General features: G+C 44.9%; 1 protein-coding gene across 1 annotated transcript in view; it reads right to left on the reverse strand.

The window, feature by feature from the left end:
* usp43a (ubiquitin specific peptidase 43a) overlaps positions 1-22949 on the reverse strand; it is a 601867-nt gene that overhangs the window by 553211 nt on the left and 25707 nt on the right. The window lies entirely within an intron of this gene.

The following is a 22949-nucleotide window of genomic DNA, read 5'->3' on the forward strand; positions in this document are numbered from 1 at the left end:
GGTCTGATTCTCAAATGATGGGAAAGAGACTTCAAATCACAACTTTCCAACTCAAGAGGCAAAAGTGGTATAGCATTCAATGAAGCTGACACTTGTACAATTTTACAAGTTTAATGATGTTCTTCTCATTATCTACAATTAAAAAGTGAGTGGTTCCAACAACATAATGGTACTTCACCTTTAGTTGGCACTGAGTGTAACGTTCAATGATCAATTAAATTGAGTACAGCTTGCATAATGTTTGCTGCTAACCTCACTGATCTCAAAAATGTGGCACTCGTTACCGAACAGTCCCTCTGTATTCCTCCTCCTTGATTTTGTGCTGTGGTTGTCTGTCCATTCATCCCCATAACATACGCAGTGATTCAAAGATTCAACTTAATACCAGGAATGCAAATACACAGCTTGTCTTCTTCGACAGGTTATTTGTGGGAGGGGGAGGCAAACATGCGATTGGCGGCCTTGCCCAACTCATTGAGCAAAATAACAGATTTGTTGCTGGATTGTTTCCTAAATCTACCATGAAGCAAAAGCAAAATACTGCAGATGCTGGAAATCTGAAATAAAAACGAAAACAGCTGGACAAACCCAACAGGTCAGGCAGCATCTGTGGAGAGAAACAGAGTAAACAGATAGAATATTCCATTTTTATCTCCAGGTCCCTTCAGTGTGTTTCCCATGGTGGAGGCAGCTCACCACTAGCCACTGATGGGATCCTCTGGTCCTCACAAAGTCTATGTTGCTTTGTGCCCATTTGATCCCCTTGTTTGTCAGAGTTTCATCCACACTTGTTGGGCTTCCCACTCTTCGGTCTTCCCTTGGCCTTCCATTGTTCCTCATTATCCTCCACCTCACTGCCCCTCTGCCTTCCACCATGCCCCTTTTCCTTCACACCTCACCCCCTACTGCCCTTGTAACGCCTTCCTTCCAAGTCACCCCCCTCATCTCCATCGTTCCCAACCTCCCCTTGCACCCCACCCCAGTCGCAATTCTGTTCTGTAAAAGTGGAGGCAGCATGCGTCCCACAGCACAGTGGTGGCCTACGGTGGCCGAACAGGAGATGAAGACCCCTGCATTCCCCAACTCTGGGCACAGTACTAGTCAGTGTCTGAAAGTGGAGGCTGCACAAATCCCACAGCACAGTGGTATCCTAGCAGACAATGTTGGCAAAGAGCAGGAGGGCACCAAACCTACAGCTTCAACAGTGTGGCATTAAATGCAACTTTTTCCCCGGGTGGAACAAACCATTACAAGGAGACATAAATTTAAGATGAATGGTGGAAGATATAGGGGGGATGTCAGAGGTAGGTTCTTTACCCAGAGAGTAGTGGGGTATGGAATGCACTGCCTGTGGAAGTAGTTGAGTCGGAAACATTAGGGACCTTCAAGCAGCTATTGGATAGGTACATGGGTTACGGTAGAATGATATAGTGTAGATTAATTTGTTTTTAAGGGCAGCAGGGTAGCATTGTGGATAGCACAATTGCTTCACAGCTCCAGGGTCCCAGGTTCGATTCCGGTTTGGGTCACTGTCTGTGCGGAGTCTGCACATCCTCCCAGTGTGTGCGGGGGTTTCCTCCGGGTGCTCCGGTTTCCTCCCACAGTCCAAAGATGTGCAGGTTAGGTGGATTGGCCATGATAAATTGCCCTTAATGTCAAAAATTACCCTTAGTGTTGGGTGGGGTTACTGGGTTATGGGGATAGGGTGGAGATGTTGACCTTGGGTAGGGTGCTCTTTCCAAGAGCCGGTGCAGACTCGATGGGCCGAATGGCCTCCTTCTGCACTGTAAATTCTATGATAATCTATGATTAATCTAGGACAAAGGTTCGGCACAACATCGTGGGCCAAAGGGCCTGTTCTGTGCTGTATTTTTCTTTGTTCTATGTTCTAAAAGTAGCATTTGCACTCTGACATACAGGCTACGCAAGCTGCACTCACGGCAATGTCACGAGTGAACTGAAGTTCTACTTAAGCACACTACACAATTCCAAACAAGGGTTGAGGCCGATGAAATTTCCCGCTGGTGTGACAAAGATTGGAAAGCAACTGGAGATTCCGCCAAACAACTGTTTTAAGGAGCATTCGTGTGACGTAAATTAACGATAATTACGTTCACGCCAATACGGCAGGACTGGAAAAGTCCACCAATACTTTAGGTCAATGACCTTTCATCATTTCCACCCTCCCCTTGCACCCCACCCCCCAGTCGAAATTCTATGCTGCAAAAGTGGAGGCTGCAAGAGTCCCACAGCACAGTGGTGTCCTTGTAGTCTACGGTGTCAGGTACCAGGAGCAGAAGATCCCTGCATTCCCCAGCTCTGGCCATGGATTGGGATTAGAATACATAGGCGCTTGAAGGCTGGCGCAGACACGATGAACTAAAGGGTCTCATTTTGTGCTGTAAAACTCTCATGACTCAATGAAGACAAATCTGCCACTTAAGCCAATGTTTCTGTCTGCCACTTGCATCCACAACTGTCGTTTTTCTCACTTGACCAAACATTGGCAATTTCTGTGATGTTGCCCTGCTGTGGCCCCATCAGCAGCAACCCCCCATCTCCACCTTGTCTTCAGTATTCAACCCCATCTTACTCCCCATTGACACTTTTGTCAGATTGCGATTAATCCATGTTGAGGTATGTACCACTCCCTTAAACAATATTCCCATTGAGAAACCTTTAATTCCAATTACTGCACCCCCCCCCCCTCCCCCCCCCCGTAACCAATTAATGTTGACCCTCTCCAATGTTTTGGTCCCATTATCCCTGGTATTTGGTCACTGCTCCTAACACTGCTTGACCTGATTACCACACTTGGGAGGTGATCTTTCAGCCCATATTAGCCATCAGCGAGAACAGAGACGTGGGTACAAAATACAGCGAGAATCGTGTTTCTCGATTCTCGCCGGCGAGATCGCCCTTCCCAATTCCCCAGGCCCCTTGCCGGTGACATAATGAGAATCCTGCCACAGAAGGTCAGGAACCTCATTTAAATGTATTCACATCTTATCAACAAACTCACCCGCCGAGACTTTCCCCTGCTCACTAAATATTCATCAGGCCCCAGCATGATTTACAACACCCGATTAAAACCCAGAAGTCCCAGGTACACAGAGGTGTATCCACAGTGAAAACTGGCTGAACTATTTATTGCCAAATCAATTTGCAGTACTTAATGCATTATTGAGCAATGCTCTCTATCACTAAAATTGCTTACTATTCAAAGATAGTAAAAGAATGCAAAAATAATCCCCGTCTTCTTTCGTCTGCAAGAAACGGTCTTAAACTACCCTCCCTTACCACCTCCAACAATAAGTTAAAGGAGCACAAGGACATTTTTGGGGACAAAGATCAAGACCATCTGTTCGGTTGCTTCTGTCATTTTGCTCCCTTGCCCTGAATCGTTTGTCCAAAGTCCCCTCACTGGCCCAGCACTGAACTCATGTCTTCTCTGGATTTCATATCATCTCTTGCAATGTTCTTTCCAGCCTTACCAAGCCTAAGAGACCCACCTCCTGCTCCCTCAGCCGTATTCCAACCAAAATGTTTGCCACTTAACTTCCCAAAATCGATACCATTAATTGTTCCCTTTCCTCCAGGGGTCATCTTCCTTCAGATCTGCTGTTTTCACCTGCTCCTCAAAACATAGCCCTTTACAAATGCAAACTACTGCCCTATTTCCACCCTCCCTTCTTCTCCAAAGTCCTTGAACTTGTCGTCACTGACCAAATCCATCTCCATTATTCCATAATGGAATCCCTCGTATCAGGTTTCTGGCCTAGCCATAGTACTGTCACAGACTAAAAAGTCACAAAAGACATCCCTCGTGACTGTAATAAACTATCCTGCTCAATCCCCCTACAGGTTTTGACACATTGGACCACACCACCCTCCTTGAATACCTCTCTCCTCTGTTGTCCAGCTTGGTGGAGATAGTTTCCATTCTCAGCTATCCAATGGCAATCAGTGAATTGCCCCCAACGTTGTTCCTTCCCACTCTCACTCGTTCCACAAAGATCTGGTCCATGGCCTGCTTCTATTTCTTTTGTACATACTACGATCAGCAATATCACAACATCAGGTTCACTATGTATCTCAACAACACTCGCCACCTGTTCGACATCCAATCGTGGGCGAGCAGAAATGTTTTTCAATTAAATATTGGGACGACTGAAATTAAGTGTCTTTGTTTCCCATCACAAACTCCAATAAGGTCTATCGTTTCATCTCTGCTAACTGTCTTAAGCTGAGCAAGACATTTTGCAACCTCTGTTGTTCTTGACCCAGAATTGAGTTCCCGGCAACATATCTACCATTGTCAAGCCTGCCGACTTCCGCCTTCATAATGTCACCTTTTCAAAGGAAGCCGGACCTTGGCAAGTCTGCATAAAAAGTGCCACAAAAAAGGGGGGGAAACAAAGGGATACCAGAGCATTTTCTGGAAGGGGATGGATGAACACTCCAAAGACGGTGGGTAGAGGTCCAAGTGGGGCATGGGCGCCTTTGCAGGTGATGGGTTTGGGGGACAGGGAGCGGTGGGTGAATCGAGGAACAGACTTCTTTTTGAGGCTGCTATCCTTTCCCTTCTGGGTAGCTGACATCCTGCGCTTTCTGGTGGACAGAGTGATACGTGTGTGCTGGGCTGGCGATTAAATATGTCGCCGGGACATTCAAACCCGCCAGCTGAGGGCAGGTGGACAAATCAGCTGCTGGTTGGCCAGGAGAGTCAGAGGGGAACTCGCTTGGGCATAAATAATGAGCTTCCAAGTGCAGAATCTGACGCGGGATTCCGCTATTCTGGTCAGCAAGATAGGCGCCAGTAGAGCCGTCCGCCACATTTAGTCTCCAAATGAGAGAATTCCACCCACCAGATTGGGCGTTCAAATCTCAAAAAACAAATCAAGGGTAAACTTTCACCACACCGTCACTTCATTAAAGTATAGGGCAATCGTGACGGAGAAGCCTGCTGACCTCTTATGTTTTGGTATTATTCCAGGAAATGGGTGGTGCAGTGCTGGCACTGCTGCCTCACAGCGCTGAGGACCCGGGTTCGGGCCCCGTCCTGGGTACTGTTCGTGAGGAGTTTGCACATTCTCCCAGTGTTTGAATGGGTCTCACCCCCACAACCCAAAGATGCAGAGGGTAGGTGGATTGGCCACACAAATTGCCCCTTAATTGGGAAAAAAAAAGATTTGGGTACTTTAAATTGAAATTTAAAAAAAAAAATAAAGTAATTTCAGGAAATGATCAAACCGCAGCAGCAAATATAGCATTGCGTATTTCCTGGTGCACTACTTCACATCTCACCTCAACTTCTGATGCATAATGTTAATATATGACACACAATCCATCTGACTTATATCCCTTTCATTTGCTTCACATTTACTGCAGAATCTCATCTTTTGTTTTTTCGAGATCGCTACATATCTGAGTCACTTCCAACCACCACCTTATCAGCAGAAATATTAGTAGACATTACGAGAATACGTCAGCAAAGTTTGCGACACTTGTCTTTGCAAGCATTCCTGCTGCCCTTATCTTAGATGTGACACCCTCATTAAGCCCACTACTACACGACTTCTCAAACAAAAGGCTGGTTTTAGCTGCAGTATAATTAGAACAGCGTCAAACGTAGAGGAACCTTATGAAAACCATCAATGGGCTTAACCCCGTACCCTTACTACTCTAATTATTGCTTTAAATAGCAATGAGCCAGCTGGCCGATGCTCACAGAAGACCAGAAGTGGATGTATTTTTTCTAACAATTTTCTAGATTCACGGCTGAATATCAAAAGCCTTGAAAAAAAATGATACTGCCGGGAGTTTACTCAAGTGAATAGATCATACGAAACTTTCCCTCAAGTGCACAGAAATAGAAAAATCAATTGTTGATTGTCAATTTACAGCAGTCGTATTTCTTTCAAGGTCAACATTGAAGGGCACCGGGATGAATAATAAGGAAAGAAAAAATAAACCAAAAGATAAACAGTTAGACGATGTCAGCTTGGGTCTCGAAAAGCAGTGGGCCGTTGGCTGGAGGATTCCCTTAGTTTTAACAAAATCGGCCTTGCGAGTTCGTGCATTTTGTTTATCAAATGTCTCCGGTGCACCTGCAACTAAATCGAACAGTAAAACAAGCTCTTAAAAAGTCTGCTGGGTATGTATACCGTTCCCTTATAAAGCATTTGCTTTCCATTAAATATCTGTAACTCCCCCTGCCCTGAAAAAGAAAACGGTGACCAAAGGCTTGGGAATGGAGAGGATCACACAGAGAATGGGTACCCATCTTTATTGGTGCATTTCTGCAAAGGTTAGACCCTGGACATAAATGTGTTTGAACCCCACCATTACAGTGAGGCTAATGTTCTCCCTGCTGTTTTCAATGTGAGGTGCATCAAAAGCTTAACCTCTGCTTTCCACAATGTGTCACCCCACCCAAAATTAAAGTGCATTCCTTATGTCAAATGGCCGAGTAGATACCATTTATTAAAATAGTAAACTGCCTCAATATTCCATTGATGGCACTGTAAGAGTAATCATGTTAGGTGACTCAGTATGGTGATGCTCTAAAAAGATTATATGACAGTCCCATTGCACTGACTATCTATCATCAGGTTCATTGGGCAAATTTGAAGTTTCTGTATGTCCGAATAACATTAACTCATTGGAAAGGCTCCCTGGTCCAAACTCATTTAGATTTAATAATAATAATCTTTATTGTCAGAAGTAGGCTTACATTAACAATGCAATGAAGTTACTGTGAAAAGCCCCTAGTCGCCACATTCCGGCACCTGTTTGGGTACACTGAGGGAGAATTCAGAATGTCCAAATTACCTAACAGCACGTCTTTCAGGACTTGTGCGAGGAAACCCCCGAGCACCTGGAGGAAACCCACGCTCCAGATCACAACAACCCCGCACATAAATGAATTCCCCTCTGCACCATGCTGGTTCTTTTGCCATTAACCTTAAATGTTGTCCCGCCTGCTAGCTGTTCACTCTAGCCAAAGCCCGGTGTTTTGAAAATCTCTATTAAATCTCCCCTTATCCTTCTCAACTCTGATATTTGTTGATTCTCTTTCATGGGGGGGGGGGGGGGGGGGGAAGTACCAGATTGCATAAATTTCAATCACATCCGTATCTTTTTGCTGACCTGACTTACTGTGTCTGGGGAAATGTTGCACTGTCAATGCTCTTGCCTTTCAACTGAGGTCCTGAACCAAGGCCTCAATGGGCATGTCAGGTGAAAGTAAAAAGGATCCCATGGCACAATTTAATGAAGAGCAGGTGTTTCTGGCCCACATGTATTTCTCAAAAGCATCACTAAAACAGATCCATTTGGTAATTTACCTCACTGCTGTCTGTGAGAGCCAAGAACAAACTGATTGCCAGTCTTTCTACAGAACAACAATAACTGCACATCAAAAGAATTTGTTTGCCTGAAAGATGCTTCGAGTGATCTGGAGAACATGAAAGCTACTAGCTGAATGAAACTTTTCTTTCTTTCATCATCTTAGTTTGGCAGCAACTTGGATGGACTCGCTTTCAACCTTGCTGACTCCATCAAAATGGAATTGTGCGCCCCTATCAAATCTGTTCAAGCAGCAGTGTAACATCAATACACAAGTAGTTTTATTTTTCCTCAACCTCACTTCCAGCAGTTAAAACATTAATTTTAATTACATAAAAAGGTTTTGGTCTTCACATGGTTGCTAGCACAATCGCCTTCGCAAAATAAACACCAAAGTGATAAATTGGTCAATGCCAGATGTGCAAAACAGCCCACCTATTATTACCGTTGTATATCTGCAATGTACTTGCTTCAGTGTTAGCAAAAAAGATCTAGGCATCTTTCACTTTGAAACAGCTGTCACTATGCTTCTAAAACTTAGGGCTCGATCTAACTATATTTTAAAAAAAAGTCCATGCCGGGTGGGATTAGCAGGCTCATTAGTGACCATCAGGCATGACTCCACTATTTAATTGCATACTGTTTCTTTTTAGTGCCCCTGCGGGGAACGTCCCCAGACGGCCACACTCAGTGTCCTTTCCTGCACAGAGGAGCTCTGCTCGGTCGAGACGCCATTTTTAATGCGACCCCGCACCCCTTCCCCAACACCCCAACTCACCAAAACAGGGTCATCAGACCTTCCCCCTACCCCCCACCTTACAAGGGCTGGGCACCGCCAGGCCTGATCCCGGCCTGGGGAAAATGCCAACCTGGCACCATAGCACTGCAAGCCTGGCATTACCACCTGGGCAACCTGGCAGTGCCAGGCTTGCATCTGGGAAGCACTGCCAGGGTGCTAAGCTGGCAGTGTCTGGATTTGTGGGGACCAGTACTGAACGGTACCCGGCTGGAGTCTCCTCGGCGATGCCGGTAAATGCCAGGTGTCTGTTCAATCTGGCGGCAGCACAGCTAAGTGGGTTCTTAAACTCAAATAGCCGTGCGAGACTGAGTCCTGCCCATGATGGACAGGATCCAGATCACGACGTCTCGTGAGATCTTGTATAACAGCCGTGCTGGGAAACACCTCTCCCGGGATCTACTGGCCGCGTTCCACTCCGATTCTGGCGGGACTCGGCCGGTAGATCACGCCCTTACTATTTTGTTTTCTCCCATTCCCACTGAATAAACCACTACTCTATATTCCTTTGCTACCTTACACAGACAGCTGATTTAATCCAAGATCCCTGCCAGCAATGCTCTTGATCTGCTGAACTTTATTAAAAGAACGGCACAGATCACTCTACTTCCAGACACTTAATATTCCTCAGGAAAGAATTAACATGCCGTCAATACAAGCATAATGAAACTGAATTGTCCGGAATGAACTTTCAGCTGAGTCTTCTGATAAACCAAGTTATTTCAGTGATATAAACCACCCCTTAAAACTCAGTGACTGCCTTGTACTGCCGTTCCACATTCTCTAGGGAAAGGTTACTTTTCTTTTTACTGAGCCAGTTTACATATGCAAATGTAATCACACGTAAAACAGTTAACCATTTTAGCCCCAAGCTTCATAAAGATCGAGCTTGTGGTATTTGGGATATCAAAGATGATTTCTGCCTAAATTGTACAAATAAAAGCCCCTAATTCACCATGGTAGGAGTTAACATTTTGAGGTTTTATGAAAATTAGGCCACAAGCATCACAGCCTCCCAGTGGTGTTGTGGATGCTTTGCTTCAGGCCTCAGCAAGATTATACAGTTCCCAGATAACCTAGCCGCTGCTACTATTGCACACTTACAGGGAAATGCAGCCAGAAATAAACTTTCATTCAAGGGGATGGAGACATCACTGGAAAGGCCTCTAATTGCCCTCATGAGATTTGACGGAGACAACCAACAAGAAACTTCACAGTTAAACATGGAATTCTGAGGGCAGCACGGGGGCACAGTGGTTAGCACTGCTGCCTCACGGCGCCGAGGTCCCAGGTTCGATCCCGGTTCTGGGTCACTGTCCGTGTGGAGTTTGCACATTCTCCCCGTGTTTGCATGGGTTTCGCCCCCACAAACCAAAAATGTGCAGGGTAGGTGGATTGGCCACGCTAAATTGCCCCTTAATTGGGAAAAACAATGAATTGGGCACTCTAAATTTATTTTAAAAATTTAAAAAAACATGGAATTCTGGAGGTTTACTGTCTGGATTGTCCCGCTTCTCCAGAAGCTTTGGTACACTGGAACCACATAGAGACTCCCCATGGAAACACATGTAGGGTGCAAAAATCCCTGTATTTAGATAGCCACTGAATACATCAAAGAGGTTAGGGTTCATCCATCCAGTGAGTGAATATTTAATAGCCTGACAGATAATTACTATCAAACAACCTCTCCAACACGGAAATGAATATTTATAAATTAATCACAGATTTTTTACAGTGCAGGAGGCAGTCATTCGGTCCATCCTGCCTGCACTGGCTCTCTGAAAGAACATTCTACCCAGCCCCTCTTCCCTGCCTTATCCCCCTAACCGTGCACTTTTTTTCTTTTCAGATAGCATTCCAATTCCCTTCTGAATCTTGATTGGACCTGCCTCCGCCTCCCTCTCAGGAAGTTTGTTCCAGACTCAAACCACCCTCTGGATGAATTTCTGTCCCCCCTAATCTCTTTTACTCCTTTTGCCAATTATTTTTAATCTATGACCTCTAGTTCTTGATGCTCTCCTGTGTGGGAACTTTTTCTCAATATTTGCCCTGTTCATACTCCTCAGGATCTGGAATACCTTTCTAAAGTCTCCCCTTATCCTTCTTTTCTCCAAGGAAAACAGCCCCAACCTCTCCAATCCATCCTCATAGCTACGATTTCTTATCGCTGGAATCATTCTTGTGAATCTCCTCTGTATTCTCTCCAACGCCTTCACATCCTTCCTCAAGTATAGCAATCCGAACTGGATGCACTACTCCAGGAGAGGCCCAAGTAGTGTCTTACACAAGTTTAACATGACCACCTTACTCTTGTACTCAATGGCCCTATTAAGAAAGCCGAAGATACTATACGCTTATTAACTGCTCTCTCAACATTCCCTGCCATCGTCAATGACTTGTGTACATATACACTGAGGTTGCTCTGTTGTTGCACCTCCTTTAGACATCCTCTTTTTACACTGGGGTGAATTTTCCACCTCCCCAACCACGTATTTCTCAGCGGCGCACTGTCGCCAGCAGCAGGATTCTCCCTCCCCACCGCCAGCCAATGGGATTTCCCATTGTGACCACACCACGACACCAGGAAGGTAGCAGGCAGGGGTGTGCTGCCAGCAGAACAGATTCCCACTGGCAGAGAATTCACCCCATTGTCTTTCAATATTCTTCCTGCTAAAATTAATCACTCCACACTTCTCCTCATTGACCTTTATCTGCCACTTTGTCTGCCCAAACTAATATGTCTATGACCATTTGAAGATCAAGACTATCTGAATCACAAGTTGACAATATTTCCAATCTTCATGTCATCTGCAAATTTTGAAACTATGCCCTGCACACACAGTAAAGTCATTAATATATATCAGGAAAAGAAAGGGTTGCAACACTGACCCTGGGGAATACAACTACAAACTTTACTCGAACCTGAAAAACAACCAATTATCACTACTCTTTGATTTCCTTTCTTATCCAAGTGCCAACCATGAACCAGAATTTTGCTCTCACGTCTGTTGTGTGGCACTCTGTAAAATGCCTTTTGCAAATCCATATACACTACATCAACAGTGTTGCCCTCATCAACTTTCTCTGTTACCTCCTCAAAGAACTCCAGCAAGTTAGTTGAACATGATTTTTCATTAATGAATCCATCCTGGCTTTCCATAATTATCCTGGGCACTTGTCTTAGTGATTTATAATTTATCATTTTATAATAATAAGTGAACAGTATAAATATAAATAGTTACCTCCTCTCTCAGCTGGGCTTCAATAGCACCTTCTTCCTTTGTAAAGGCAGATAGTTTGCTTAATACCTCTGCTATTTCGGTTAGCTGATAGTCTCTTTTCAAGTTCTCTCTTTGCTTTGCTCAATAGTTTTGTTCACTACCCTTTGGTCCTTCTATATTCAGCCTTATTTTCCATTGTTTTCCCCACCTGGCATCTGTCACATGCGCACTTCTCCGTTTCATTTCACCTCTATCTCTCTCGTCATCCAGGGTGCTCTGAATTCCTTTGTCCTGCCTTTCTCCTTCAAGGGAATATACCAGGACATTATCTGCAATACTATTTCTTTGAAGGTGGCCTATTGCCCACCATCTTTTCTGCCAAGAATTGATTCCAACTCACTCGACTCAGATGCATTCTCACCGCATCCAAGTTAGCTTTCCCCCAATTAATCATCCCTCCTTTAGATTGTTCCTTGGCCTTTGCCATGGCCAACCTAAACCTTTTGATACAATAGTCACTGTCCCATAAATACTCTCTCCCCCGATATTTGATCCACTTGGGCCAACTCATTCCCCAGGGCCAAGTCCAAAGGTGCCTGCCCTCTCATTGGACTTACTGGAACATGAAAATGAAATGAAAATCGCTTATTGTCACAAGCAGGCTTCAAATGAAGTTACTGTGAAAAGCCCCTAGTCGCCACATTCCGGCGCCTGTTCGGGGAGGCTGTTACGGGAATTGAACCGTGCTGCTGGCCTGCCTTGGTCTGCTTTCAAAGCCAGCGATTTAGCCCTGTGCTAAACAGCCCCAGCAGTAAACATACTGCTATAGAAAGTTATCTTGAACACGTGTCCCTCTTGTCTATTCCTTTCCCAGTCTATATTTGGATAATTGAAGTCCCCCATTATAATTATTCTGTAATTCTTGCATCTCGCTGTAATTTCTTTGCAAATGTGTTACTCTACATTCTTTTGTCCTCCATCCCTGCATACTCCATGTCCAATTATAGTTGGAGGTTCTAAAAACATAAATTAAATTGTTTTTAACCAGACTTTTTGTCTCTCACTTCTCTTAGCCTACTGTGCTAAACCAGCATACTCCAGGCCAGAGCATTGAAATGGACTGTGGTTATAAGGCCTCAACCATCATTGTCCTTGCCACTAGCACCACACATGGCCAACATCTGGCCCAGTTTGGATACCAGAGTGTACTGAAGTACAGTTGTGAAATATTGGCTTAGATTTTGCAGGCAAAGGGGCACAAAGAGCTCCAGTTGTTCATTGCACTTACATTTGCCATGAGACTATGAGCTATTGTGCTGAAACCTGCTGTGATAAGCAAACCATTTTGGCAAGGCAACGTCCACAAGACTTCTGAGATCCATGTGAGATCCATTTTTCTGTATCTCTCGGTCTTTCTTTCTCTACATGATTTGGCTTTGAATTAAATATCCCAGTCGACACTTCCTGATTCAGAATCATCACTGACACTTCAATCTGTTTGATTAAGGGGATGTAAAGTCGCTTGCCGCGTCCACATGGATCTCAGAACTCTTGTGGACGTTGCCTTGCCAAAATGGTTTGCTTATCACAGCAGGTTTCAGCACAATAGCTCATAGTCTCATGGCAAATGTAAGTGCAATGAACAACTGGAGCTCTTTGTGCCCCTTTGCCTGCAAAATCTAAGCCAATATTTCACAACTGTACTTCAGTACACTCTGGTATCCAAACTGGGCCAGATGTTGGCCATGTGTGGTGCTAGTGGCAAGGACAATGATGGTTGAGGCCTTATAACCACAGTCCATTTCAATGCTCTGGCCTGGAGTATGCTGGTTTAGCACAGTAGGCTAAGACAGCTGGCTTGTAATGCAGAACAAGACCAGCAGCGCGGGTTCAATTCCCGTTCCAGCCTCCTCGAACAGGCGCCGGAATGTGGCAACAGGGGGATTTTCACAGTAACTTCATTGAAGCCGACTTGTGACAATAAGTGATGATTATTATTATGATGCAGCACTTTTTTAAAAAAATGTTAGAACAACTTCCAATGGGTTGCATTATCAGTAATGTTGCAGGAGTGGAAAAAGAGAAAAACTATGCAGGAGAAAATTTATGTTAGAACAGAAATGGGGCAGCACGGTAGCATAGTGTTTAGCACAATTGCTTCACAGCTCCAGAGTCCCAGGTTCGATTCTGGCTTGGGTCACTGTCTGTGCGGAGTCTGCACATCCTCCCCGTGTGTGCGTGGGTTTCCTCCGGGTGCTCCGGTTTCCTCCCACAGTCCAAAGATGTGCAGGTTAGGTGGATTGGCCATAATAAAATTGCCCTTAGTGTCCAAAATTCCCCTTAGTGTTGGGTGGGGTTACTGGGCTATGGGGATAGGGGGAGGTGTTGACCTTGGGTAGGGTGCTCTTTCCAAGAGCCGGTGCAGACTCGATGGGCCGAATGGCCTCCTTCTGCACTGTAAATTCTATGATAATCTATGAAAAATGTACGGTGAGAGGAGTGAAGGGCCTACATTTTTCTTCTACAATTCTAACCAAATATCTCTTCCCCATCCCACACCCCCGCCCCATGAGCCAAATTCCATTCACATGAAAAGATAGATAGATTTCTTATTGATCTTTACTATGGTTTAATCAGGAAATTCAGTCACGCAAATTTTTTAAATGCCAAAAGCAAATCATAGGCAATGTTTCCCCTATGCTCAAGGTCACTGTTTTGCGATTTTCATAGGAAAATAAAGAGAAATACAAAATACAGGCCCCAGAGCAATTGAGAGAATCCTGGAAAATTCCATTGTAATAAGAATTTAATTTATTCAACCATCCATAAATCAGTGGTCCCAACTGAAAATAGAGTACGCTGAAGATTGTGATCCCCAAAACACCAGTGAGAATGTTCAGAGTGCTATCGACTGGAGATAGAGTTTCACTTACAAAGCCGCCATGAAAAAAAGAGCCTGCCACTAACTCTTCATGCAACTCGCAAGGGCTGACAATGATCCTGGGTGATTAGAAATACAAAATAGTGACTCTGTCTCAGTTCTTACCAGAGAGACAAATATGATGAGCGGTAGAAGAAATCAAAAAAGGATTTCAGGGAAGGCTCATAGGAGCATTAATGCTGGCATCGACATGTTGGACTGAAAGGCCTATTTCGGTGCTCTAAATACTTTGCACCAAACAAAATATGAAGGAAAAGAAGTAAAGCCAAGCTTTGTGACTGCTATGAGGACAAAGTGCTAAGATCAGACTAGCTATTGCATACATCACATGGCAACAGTCTAAAAGATAGTTCACAATGTTATTAAAAAAGAGCAAAGTGAGTGTCTTCACCTTCCACATGTGTCAAAACAATTTAACTGCAGTGCAATGCAGGTTTGCACTCAATATTGAAACTAACAAAGTACTTTCAACTTACTCGAGCAATTCGTTCACACTTTTATTCATGGACCGATTACTCAACATGGAAAAATCTTTTGACCAGCTAGGTCTTGGGTAGCAATTTTACAATAGGTTATCGCATCTATTCAACTTAGTTTTGTGCGAAGCATTTTTTCCTAGCGCTTGAAAATGAATTTAAAATAAATTGGTGGGGTGGGGGGAAATTTCATTCTTGCCAGCGAAGCAGGTGTTCGGATTTCATAGAAAGAACACACCATTCTTGCTTTGGTATTTAAGCACTTCCTTGAATCCGATCCTACCTATCATCATTCCTCTGTAACACAGCTTTTGAAAGCTATCTGGAACTTGCTCATAATTGCTGAGGCATTTCGCTGCAATAAAAATGCCATTACTCAAACATTCGGGTCAAGACCTGATGCTGCAGGGCTTATTTATGGAAAATTCAACATTAGCCATTTGATCTGTTCCACTTTCCATCTGGCAGAGCCAGCAATAAAAAAAACAAACAAGCCCAAAGCGCAGGGGAAATAAGAAAGGAATTATAAATGCGAAGCCATCGCGGGGGCCAACAGGACCAGAGTTTTTAAAAAACATTTAAACATTGTTTGAAGTCACAGAGCTCCATGACAAACCAAAGAGATCGTAATGAATTAATAGCAAGATTAAAATCAACCATTCTAATTATCTGGAGGCTTTCAGAAACAAAGCTCGGTGCCACCTGACTACGTTGCCTTATTCCCTCTCCTGCATTACTGGTTTTTAATTTTGGGGAAGTGCTACATGTTTTCTTCATCATGCAGATTTAGAAAAGAAGTTTATTTGTTTCTTTTTACAGAAAATGGAAGTGCACACTGAAAGCATTGATTATTGAATCTATCTTAAAGATAATCAGGCAAACTTCAACTCTGTCTTATTCAGAGGTTTTCAAATACCTACAATTAAATCTCCGAACCAGCTTTTGTCAAATATCAGACTCGAAGCATAAGATCACATGACAGTGTCAAGTGCGGCTCCAATTCATTTTTTCTTAAAGTTACATTTAATCCTGGCGGCACGGTAGCACAGTGGTTAGCACTGTTGCTTCACAACACTAGGGTCCCAGGTTCGATTCCCGGCTTGGGTCACTGTCTGTCTCGGAGTCTGCATGTTTTCCCTGTGTCTGCGTGGGTTTCCTCCGGACGCTCCAGTTTCCTCCCACAAGTCCCGAAAGACATGCTATTAGGTGAATTGGACATTCTGAATTCTCCCTCTGTGCACCCGAACAGGTGCCGGAGTGTGGCGACTAGGGGATTTTCACAGTAACTTCATTGTAGTGTTAATGTAAGCCTACTTGTCACACTTATAAAAATTATTATTTTGAACTGTGGTACACACGTGCAGATCTCCTTTGGCACTGGTCACGAAAAGATGCCCGGCTTTAAATTGACAGGAATGTTCTACCACACGTTTGTACTATTCTCCTGCTAAAGTGTAACATGTCCTTTCCACAGAGACTATTCACTGTAAACAGGAATTGTAAAGGCCAATTTCTGTTGCTGATGGAAGTTGCTTATAAATTCCTGGCCGCAGGTCACAAGTGAACAACAGTAAATTAAGTGCTTTCTTTTTATTTTTTAGATGCTATTTATTGATTGTTAGGCTCTCTTTCCCACTCTTTAGTTGCAACAATGTTTCTTATTATAGGAGTGCTATTTAAGCCAATCTCCCAAATGTGACACAGCGGGTGTAATATTAACATATGCAATATATTCTGGAATACATGTGTATATGCATCAACATGCATGAAAAGTGAATGCCTTGAATAATAAAGAAAGACACACCCGGTCAACATCAAACCGGTCAAAACCCCCCCTCAGAATTTGATCCAGCCACAAGATTGCCTCACATTCATCGGAATGATGTTTCCTCTTGTCGGAGAATCTGGAACAAGGGGTCACTGTTTAAAAATAAGTGGACATTCATTTAAGACAGAGATGAGGAGAAGTTTATCCTCGGAGGGTCATGAGTATCTAGAACTGAGGGCAGCACGGTGGCAGAGTGGGTTAGCCCTGCTGCCTCACGGCGCTGAGGTCCCAGGTTCGATCGCGGCTCTGGGTCACTGTCCGTGTGGAGTTTTCACATTCTCCCCGTGTTGCGTGGGTTTCGCCCCCACAACCCAAAGATGTGCAGAGTAGGTGGATTGGCCATGTTAAATTGCCCCTTAATTGGAAAAAATGAATTGGGTACACTAATTTTTTTTTTTTTTAAATGAGTATCTGGAACTCTCTCCCTTAAAAGGCAGTGGAAGCAGAGTCTTGGACAATTTTACGGCAGAGGTAGATAGATTCCTCATTAGCAAGGGGGTGAAAGGTTGGCAGGGGTAGACAGGAATGTGGGGCTGAGGTTACAATCAGATCAGCCATAATCTTACTGAATGGTGGAGCACGGTCGAGGGGCCGAGTGGCCTACTCCTAATTCAGATGTTCGTACACGGAATTGCTGCTTTGTTTGGGTAAAAGCGATTGAAATTTTAAGAAAATGCAATCCTAATGTTCTTATACAGAAATAATCATTAAATTATAAAAAGATGCACTGCAACAAATTCTGATCTGACTTTAAAATTAAAAACTGCTTATAGTCTTGAGTTGAGAGAGAGCAACTGGTGTCACACATTAGCCTCTCACACTGTCCTTTCTTGTCTCTGGACAGGTTTGAAACCTCAAATTTAAAGAATTAAAAGTCGCACTTCATTGCTAGTTAGAAGCGTTCATTCAATGTAAATTAAGGTTGGGCAATATGAACTCAGTTCCCAATAGGTGTGGCTCTGCATTCATTACAAAACTAATAGTCACTCTCTGAAGCTCTGTTGTAAACTGGAATGCTTCCAATTTCTAGCATATTCTGATTTACAACTGACAGCATAAATAATGAAAGCTTCGCATTTTCCTATTCCTGCAGTGACTAATAGGCTGCAGAATCGCTTTGGTCCGATCAAGGACAGAAATCAGTATAATCCCATACCTACTCTAAAAACCAATGCAAACAGACATCAACCAGACCCGTGGCTGGTGCAGGAAATTGAGAACAAAACACAAATGGAATACGGCGGCACTTTTGAGGTTAAATTTAAGACGTGATGTTGCAGAAAGCAAAGGTAGCATCAGCTTACATTTCTGCATGTTATACCTGATCCACTGCTGCTGTCCTTTTCATTATCAAGCACAACATCTGACAAAATCAAATGCCTTAAGAAAAAAAATGCTTTAATCACATGACAAAAGTGGAAGTGAGTAGGAGAGAGATGAAAAATATACGGGCGCGATGAAAAAATGTCTTCGCCCTCGACTTGAATGTTGGGCTGAGGCTGTCGAACCTCACGCGAAGGCACTCAAAACATCGAGACCTTACAAACCGGATCTCGCCCTCGCTGGGTGTGATCAAGATCTGCATTTTTCTATTAACCATTAGGCTGATATTTAATATCCATTTATGGGATTCGCCTGGTGCCCAGGATCTAATATCCACGGCTGGGAGACCTCGCAGGGTGCCATTTATTACCAGTTTCCACAAATGTGGGCCAGTCGTAATGGCACCTGGTGGGGGTCTCCCAGGCCATTAGAGACCTTGGGTGATCAGGACAGGCCAGGGTGGCATCCTAATAGTGCCACCTTGGCACTGCCAGGTATCATGCCGGCAGACATAATGTCGCCCCAATCCTCAAGGAGCCTTTCCCGCTGGGCTCGCCAGCAGGAAATGACTCAAGTGCGGCCTCGGTGGAGAGAAACACCCCGAGGCCAACAAAAAACCGCAAAGTGCCGTTGAATAGCGGGGTGCTTCTCGGCGCTGCCATTAAACGGGCCCAAAACCAAACATAGAGGGCGCGATTCTCCCATGCTGCGCCGTATGGGAGAATCGCCGTTCGCGCCATTTTTTCCCGCAGCACCGGTCCGACGGCGGCAGGAGATTCTCCGAGAGGCGGAGAATCGGCGCCATTTGCGCCGCCGCGTTTGGCGCGGCACCGGTCACGGGCCACAGCCGGCCCGCCAATTCTCTTGATGGGCCGAGCGGCCGCGCGGAAATGTCAGAGTCGTTGGAATATAGGCTTGGAATCCAAAAGCAGGGATGTACTTCTGAAGCTTTATAAAGCATTAGTTAGGCCCCATTTAGAATACTGTGAGCAATTTTGGGCCCCACACCTCAGGAAGGACATGCTGGCGCTGGAGCGGGTCCAGCGGAGATTCATACGGATGATCCCAGGAATGGTAGGCCTAACATACGATGAACGTCTGAGGATCCTGGGATTATATTCATTGGAGTTTAGGAGGTTGAGGGGAGATCTAATATAAACTTACAAGATAATGAATGGCTTAGATAGGGTGGACGTAGGGAAGTTGTTTCCATTAGCAGGGGAGACTAGGACCTGGGGGCACAGCCTTAGAATAAAAGGGAGTCACTTTAGAACAGCGTTCTCCAAGGCGGCCATCAGGACACGCAACAACGCAGAATCGCCGAGCAGAAGCTTATAGCCAAGTTCCGCACACGAGTGCGGCCTCAACCGGGACCTGGGATTCATGTTGCATTACATTCATCCCCCACCATCTGGCCTGCGAAATCCTACCAACTGTCCTGTCTTGACACAATTCACACCTCTTTAACCTGGGGTTACCCCATCTCTGGATCTGTAAAGATTTAATCACCTGCTAATACTTGCATTCCAAGCATTGTCTGGCATCTTTGAATCTGTCTATATATATGTTTCTGGAACATACCTCTTCATTCACCTGAGGAAGGAGCAGTGCTCCGAAAGCTAGTGACATCAAAACAAACCGGTTGGACTTTAACCTGGTGTTGTAAGACTTCTTACTGTGCTCACCCCAGTCCAACGCCAGCATCTCCACATCACTTTAGAACAGAGATGAGGAGAAATTTCTTCAGCCAGAGAGTGGTGGGTCTGTGGAATTCATTGCCACAGAGGGCGGTGGAGGCCGGGACGTCGAGTGTCTTTAAGACAGAAGTTGATAAATTCTTGATTTCTCGAGGAATTAAGGGCTATGGAGAGAGAGGGGGTAAATGGAGTTGAAATCAGCCATGATTGAATGGTGGAGTGGACTCGATGGGCCGAATGGCCTTACTTCCGCTCCTATGTCTTATGGTCTTATGGAGTCCCGCCGGCGCCGTTCACACCTGGTAGCTGCCGGCGGGAACTCTGTGCGAAGGGTCGGGGGCGGCCTGTGGGGCAGGGAAAAGCGCTCCTTCACCGGGGGGCCTCCGATGGGGTCTGGCCCGCGATCGGGGCCCACCAATCGGCGGGCCGGCCTCTCCAGCCCCGGCCCTACTTTATTATGCGGCCGGCCCCTGAATCACCACGCCATGTTGAGTCAGGGCCTGCGCGCTGAAGAAGTCCCCTGCACATGCACGGGTTGGCGCGGCCCAACTACGCATGCACGGGTTGGCGCGGCGCATATTTGCCGCCGGGAAGGGAGGCTGGGGCGGCGTGAACCGCTCCAGCGCCGTGCTGGCCCCCTGTGGGGGCCAGGATTGATAGTCCCCACGCCCGTTTCATGCTGTCGTGAAAGGCGACGGCGTTCACGACGGCGCGAACACTCTGTCTCCATTTCGGAGAATCGCGCCCAGTTTTTACCGGTTGAATCTTGCCATCAATCGACACATATGAAACATTAATTTACAAATAGAACCCCATTCTACAGAGCAACGTCAAGAGCAAGAAGCCGACAAAAAATAAACCTTTCACACAGCTCACAAGTGCCCAGTTGTATTGCTGGCATCTATGTTCTATAAACATCCCACCCCTGATGTTTAGTTTCCAGATACAAAATTCAGCCGTTAGGAATATTTATCAGGAACTCCCTTAAGAGTTTTCCTAATTTAATGTTTGTAATTTTGGGGGATAAATTGGCAGAATCACTGCTTTTGCAGCTTATCCAGGGTTTCCATGAAAGGTACAGCGACCAAGGTCAAGAACGTCTGAACAAACTCCCAGTGACTGTGACCACAGACCCGCCTTAGGCGACTTCTTGCGATGACCTCTCTCCTGTTGCGTGTGTCAGCTTTTATTCAGACTTTTGCATTTCAGTCACCAAGGCCATAAGTTCAAGTCCCAATCACAGAATCCCTACAGTGCAGAAGTAATTCAGCCCATCGAGTGTGCACTGACCCTGCCCCCGCCACGTCACAGAATGAAGCACTGTGCTGCACTGAGAGAGCGCAGCACTGCCAGAGATGCCATCTTTCAGGTGAGATGTTAAACAGATGTCCCGGCTGCCATTGGACGTGGACAGGCCAGTAAAACAGTGGACACACGGCAGACGAAGTTCCAAGGAGGAAAGTGCAACCCGTACACTTGGGTGGGAAGAATGAGGTGAATTGATACAAGCTAAATGGTGCAAAATCAAAAGGGGTGCAAAGAGAGGTAGACCCAGGGTCGTTCATGCACAGGTTTCATTAACCATTTTATTAACTCGTCCTGCCATTTTCATCAAAGCAGAAACAAGTCAAAATTTGTCTCAGCCAGCGGTGTAATAATGGATGATACTCCGTTTCCATTGCAGTCATTCTATGTAATCAACAGTCAATCCAACATCATCCATTTTGTGCTACCCCAGAGACTAATTTCAGTTCCCTGGGATCCTGACTTTATCAATAGAGGAATGGAGCATAAAAGCCAGGAAACCATGCTAGACCCACAAGAAACAAACACTAGTTTGGCCTCAGCTTTCAGGACAGTACACAGAGATACCAAGATGAATGTCTCCGACATGAAGGTTTACAGTTATATGAATAAACTGCAGAAGCTGTTGCACTGCTTATTGCAGAGAAAGGGAAGAGGAGATTTCATAGAGGTGTTAGATGAAAAGAGCTTCTCCTTATTTATTCTAACATAGATTTACGGTGAGCGACAAAAGAACCAGAAACCGTGTGAGGAAAAACCCACTCATACAATGGCTGGTTAAGATTCGGAACACACTGCCCGACTGATCCAAAAGTAGCTTTCAAAAAGAGCTGGTCTAAAGGAGAAACATCTCAGGGATACAGGGAAACGAGCTGGCAGAGACTCGGATGGACCAAATGGTCTCTTTCTATGCTGTATGGTTCGATGATTCTTTCAGCTGGATGTTAAAGGTCCCTACTAGTCTACCTGAAGACCAGCAGGACTTCTCCCAGCATCCTGAGCAACATTTATCCCTAAACCACTGGCATCAAAAACAGATTATTTCTTCAATATCTCATTAGTGTTTGCAGGAGCTTGCAGTGTGTATGCTGACTTGAGTAGACTGCATTGTGAGAGAGTGAAACTTACTTTATATTGAGAATAAAAACGCATGCACAATTAGTTCTGGTCCTGGGGTAATGCCATGACATTATGAATGTTACTCCCAGCGCCCTGGAATTTTCTGCCGATCCAGGGTTCTGACTGGGTGGGATTCTCCGCTCTCCGTGCTGTGAATGGGAGATTTAGCTGAGCACCAAATTCTCTGTCCTCGCTAGCAGCAGTAGCGGGGCGCACTTGCAACAGAGAATCCCGTCCCGGGTTTGGTATGCGACATCACCGAGTCACTCAACTTTACACATTAATATTTCTTCCTAGAGCTGTGCTTATGATGTCCCCTAGCTACTCAATTACCAACAGCTTTCTCATTTGCAAAGCCACCATTACACAGCTATCTGTTACACACGGAAACAGCAATTAGTCAAGCAATAGTTACCAACCAGTCTTGAGCCCTTCGTTATCCCTGCACTCAACACCATGTAAGATCGCATTTTGCATATTAAGTATCACATCAAACCTGGCACTGAAATACAGAGTACTGTATAACTGAACCAAGATTTTCTTGAAATAAAATATTTGGATTTGGAAAAAACATTCACTGATTAATACTTGGACACATTTATTGTGACAGAGTAAAGAGAAACCTTTCAATTGCAGCAGGCCTGAGGAAGGCTTTCCACCAGGGACCGGTGGTTATAAATGTTTCTGTGGTGAGTGAGTATATTGACTTTTCATCTCTACTCAGTCCATTCGCAAAATGCTGAAGATACAGCATTTGTGGTGAAGCATTTTTTAAGCATACACTTTTTTTTTTTAATGGATATTATTCATAGGACTGTGAAACTTCAAGGAGGAGGGGGGTGGAGGAAGAATAGCACTAAGGCTCATTCGGAGTGCCAGTGCAGACGTGATGG

This window comes from Scyliorhinus torazame, chromosome 18 (assembly GCF_047496885.1).
Source record: "Scyliorhinus torazame isolate Kashiwa2021f chromosome 18, sScyTor2.1, whole genome shotgun sequence".
NCBI lineage: Eukaryota > Metazoa > Chordata > Chondrichthyes > Carcharhiniformes > Scyliorhinidae > Scyliorhinus > Scyliorhinus torazame.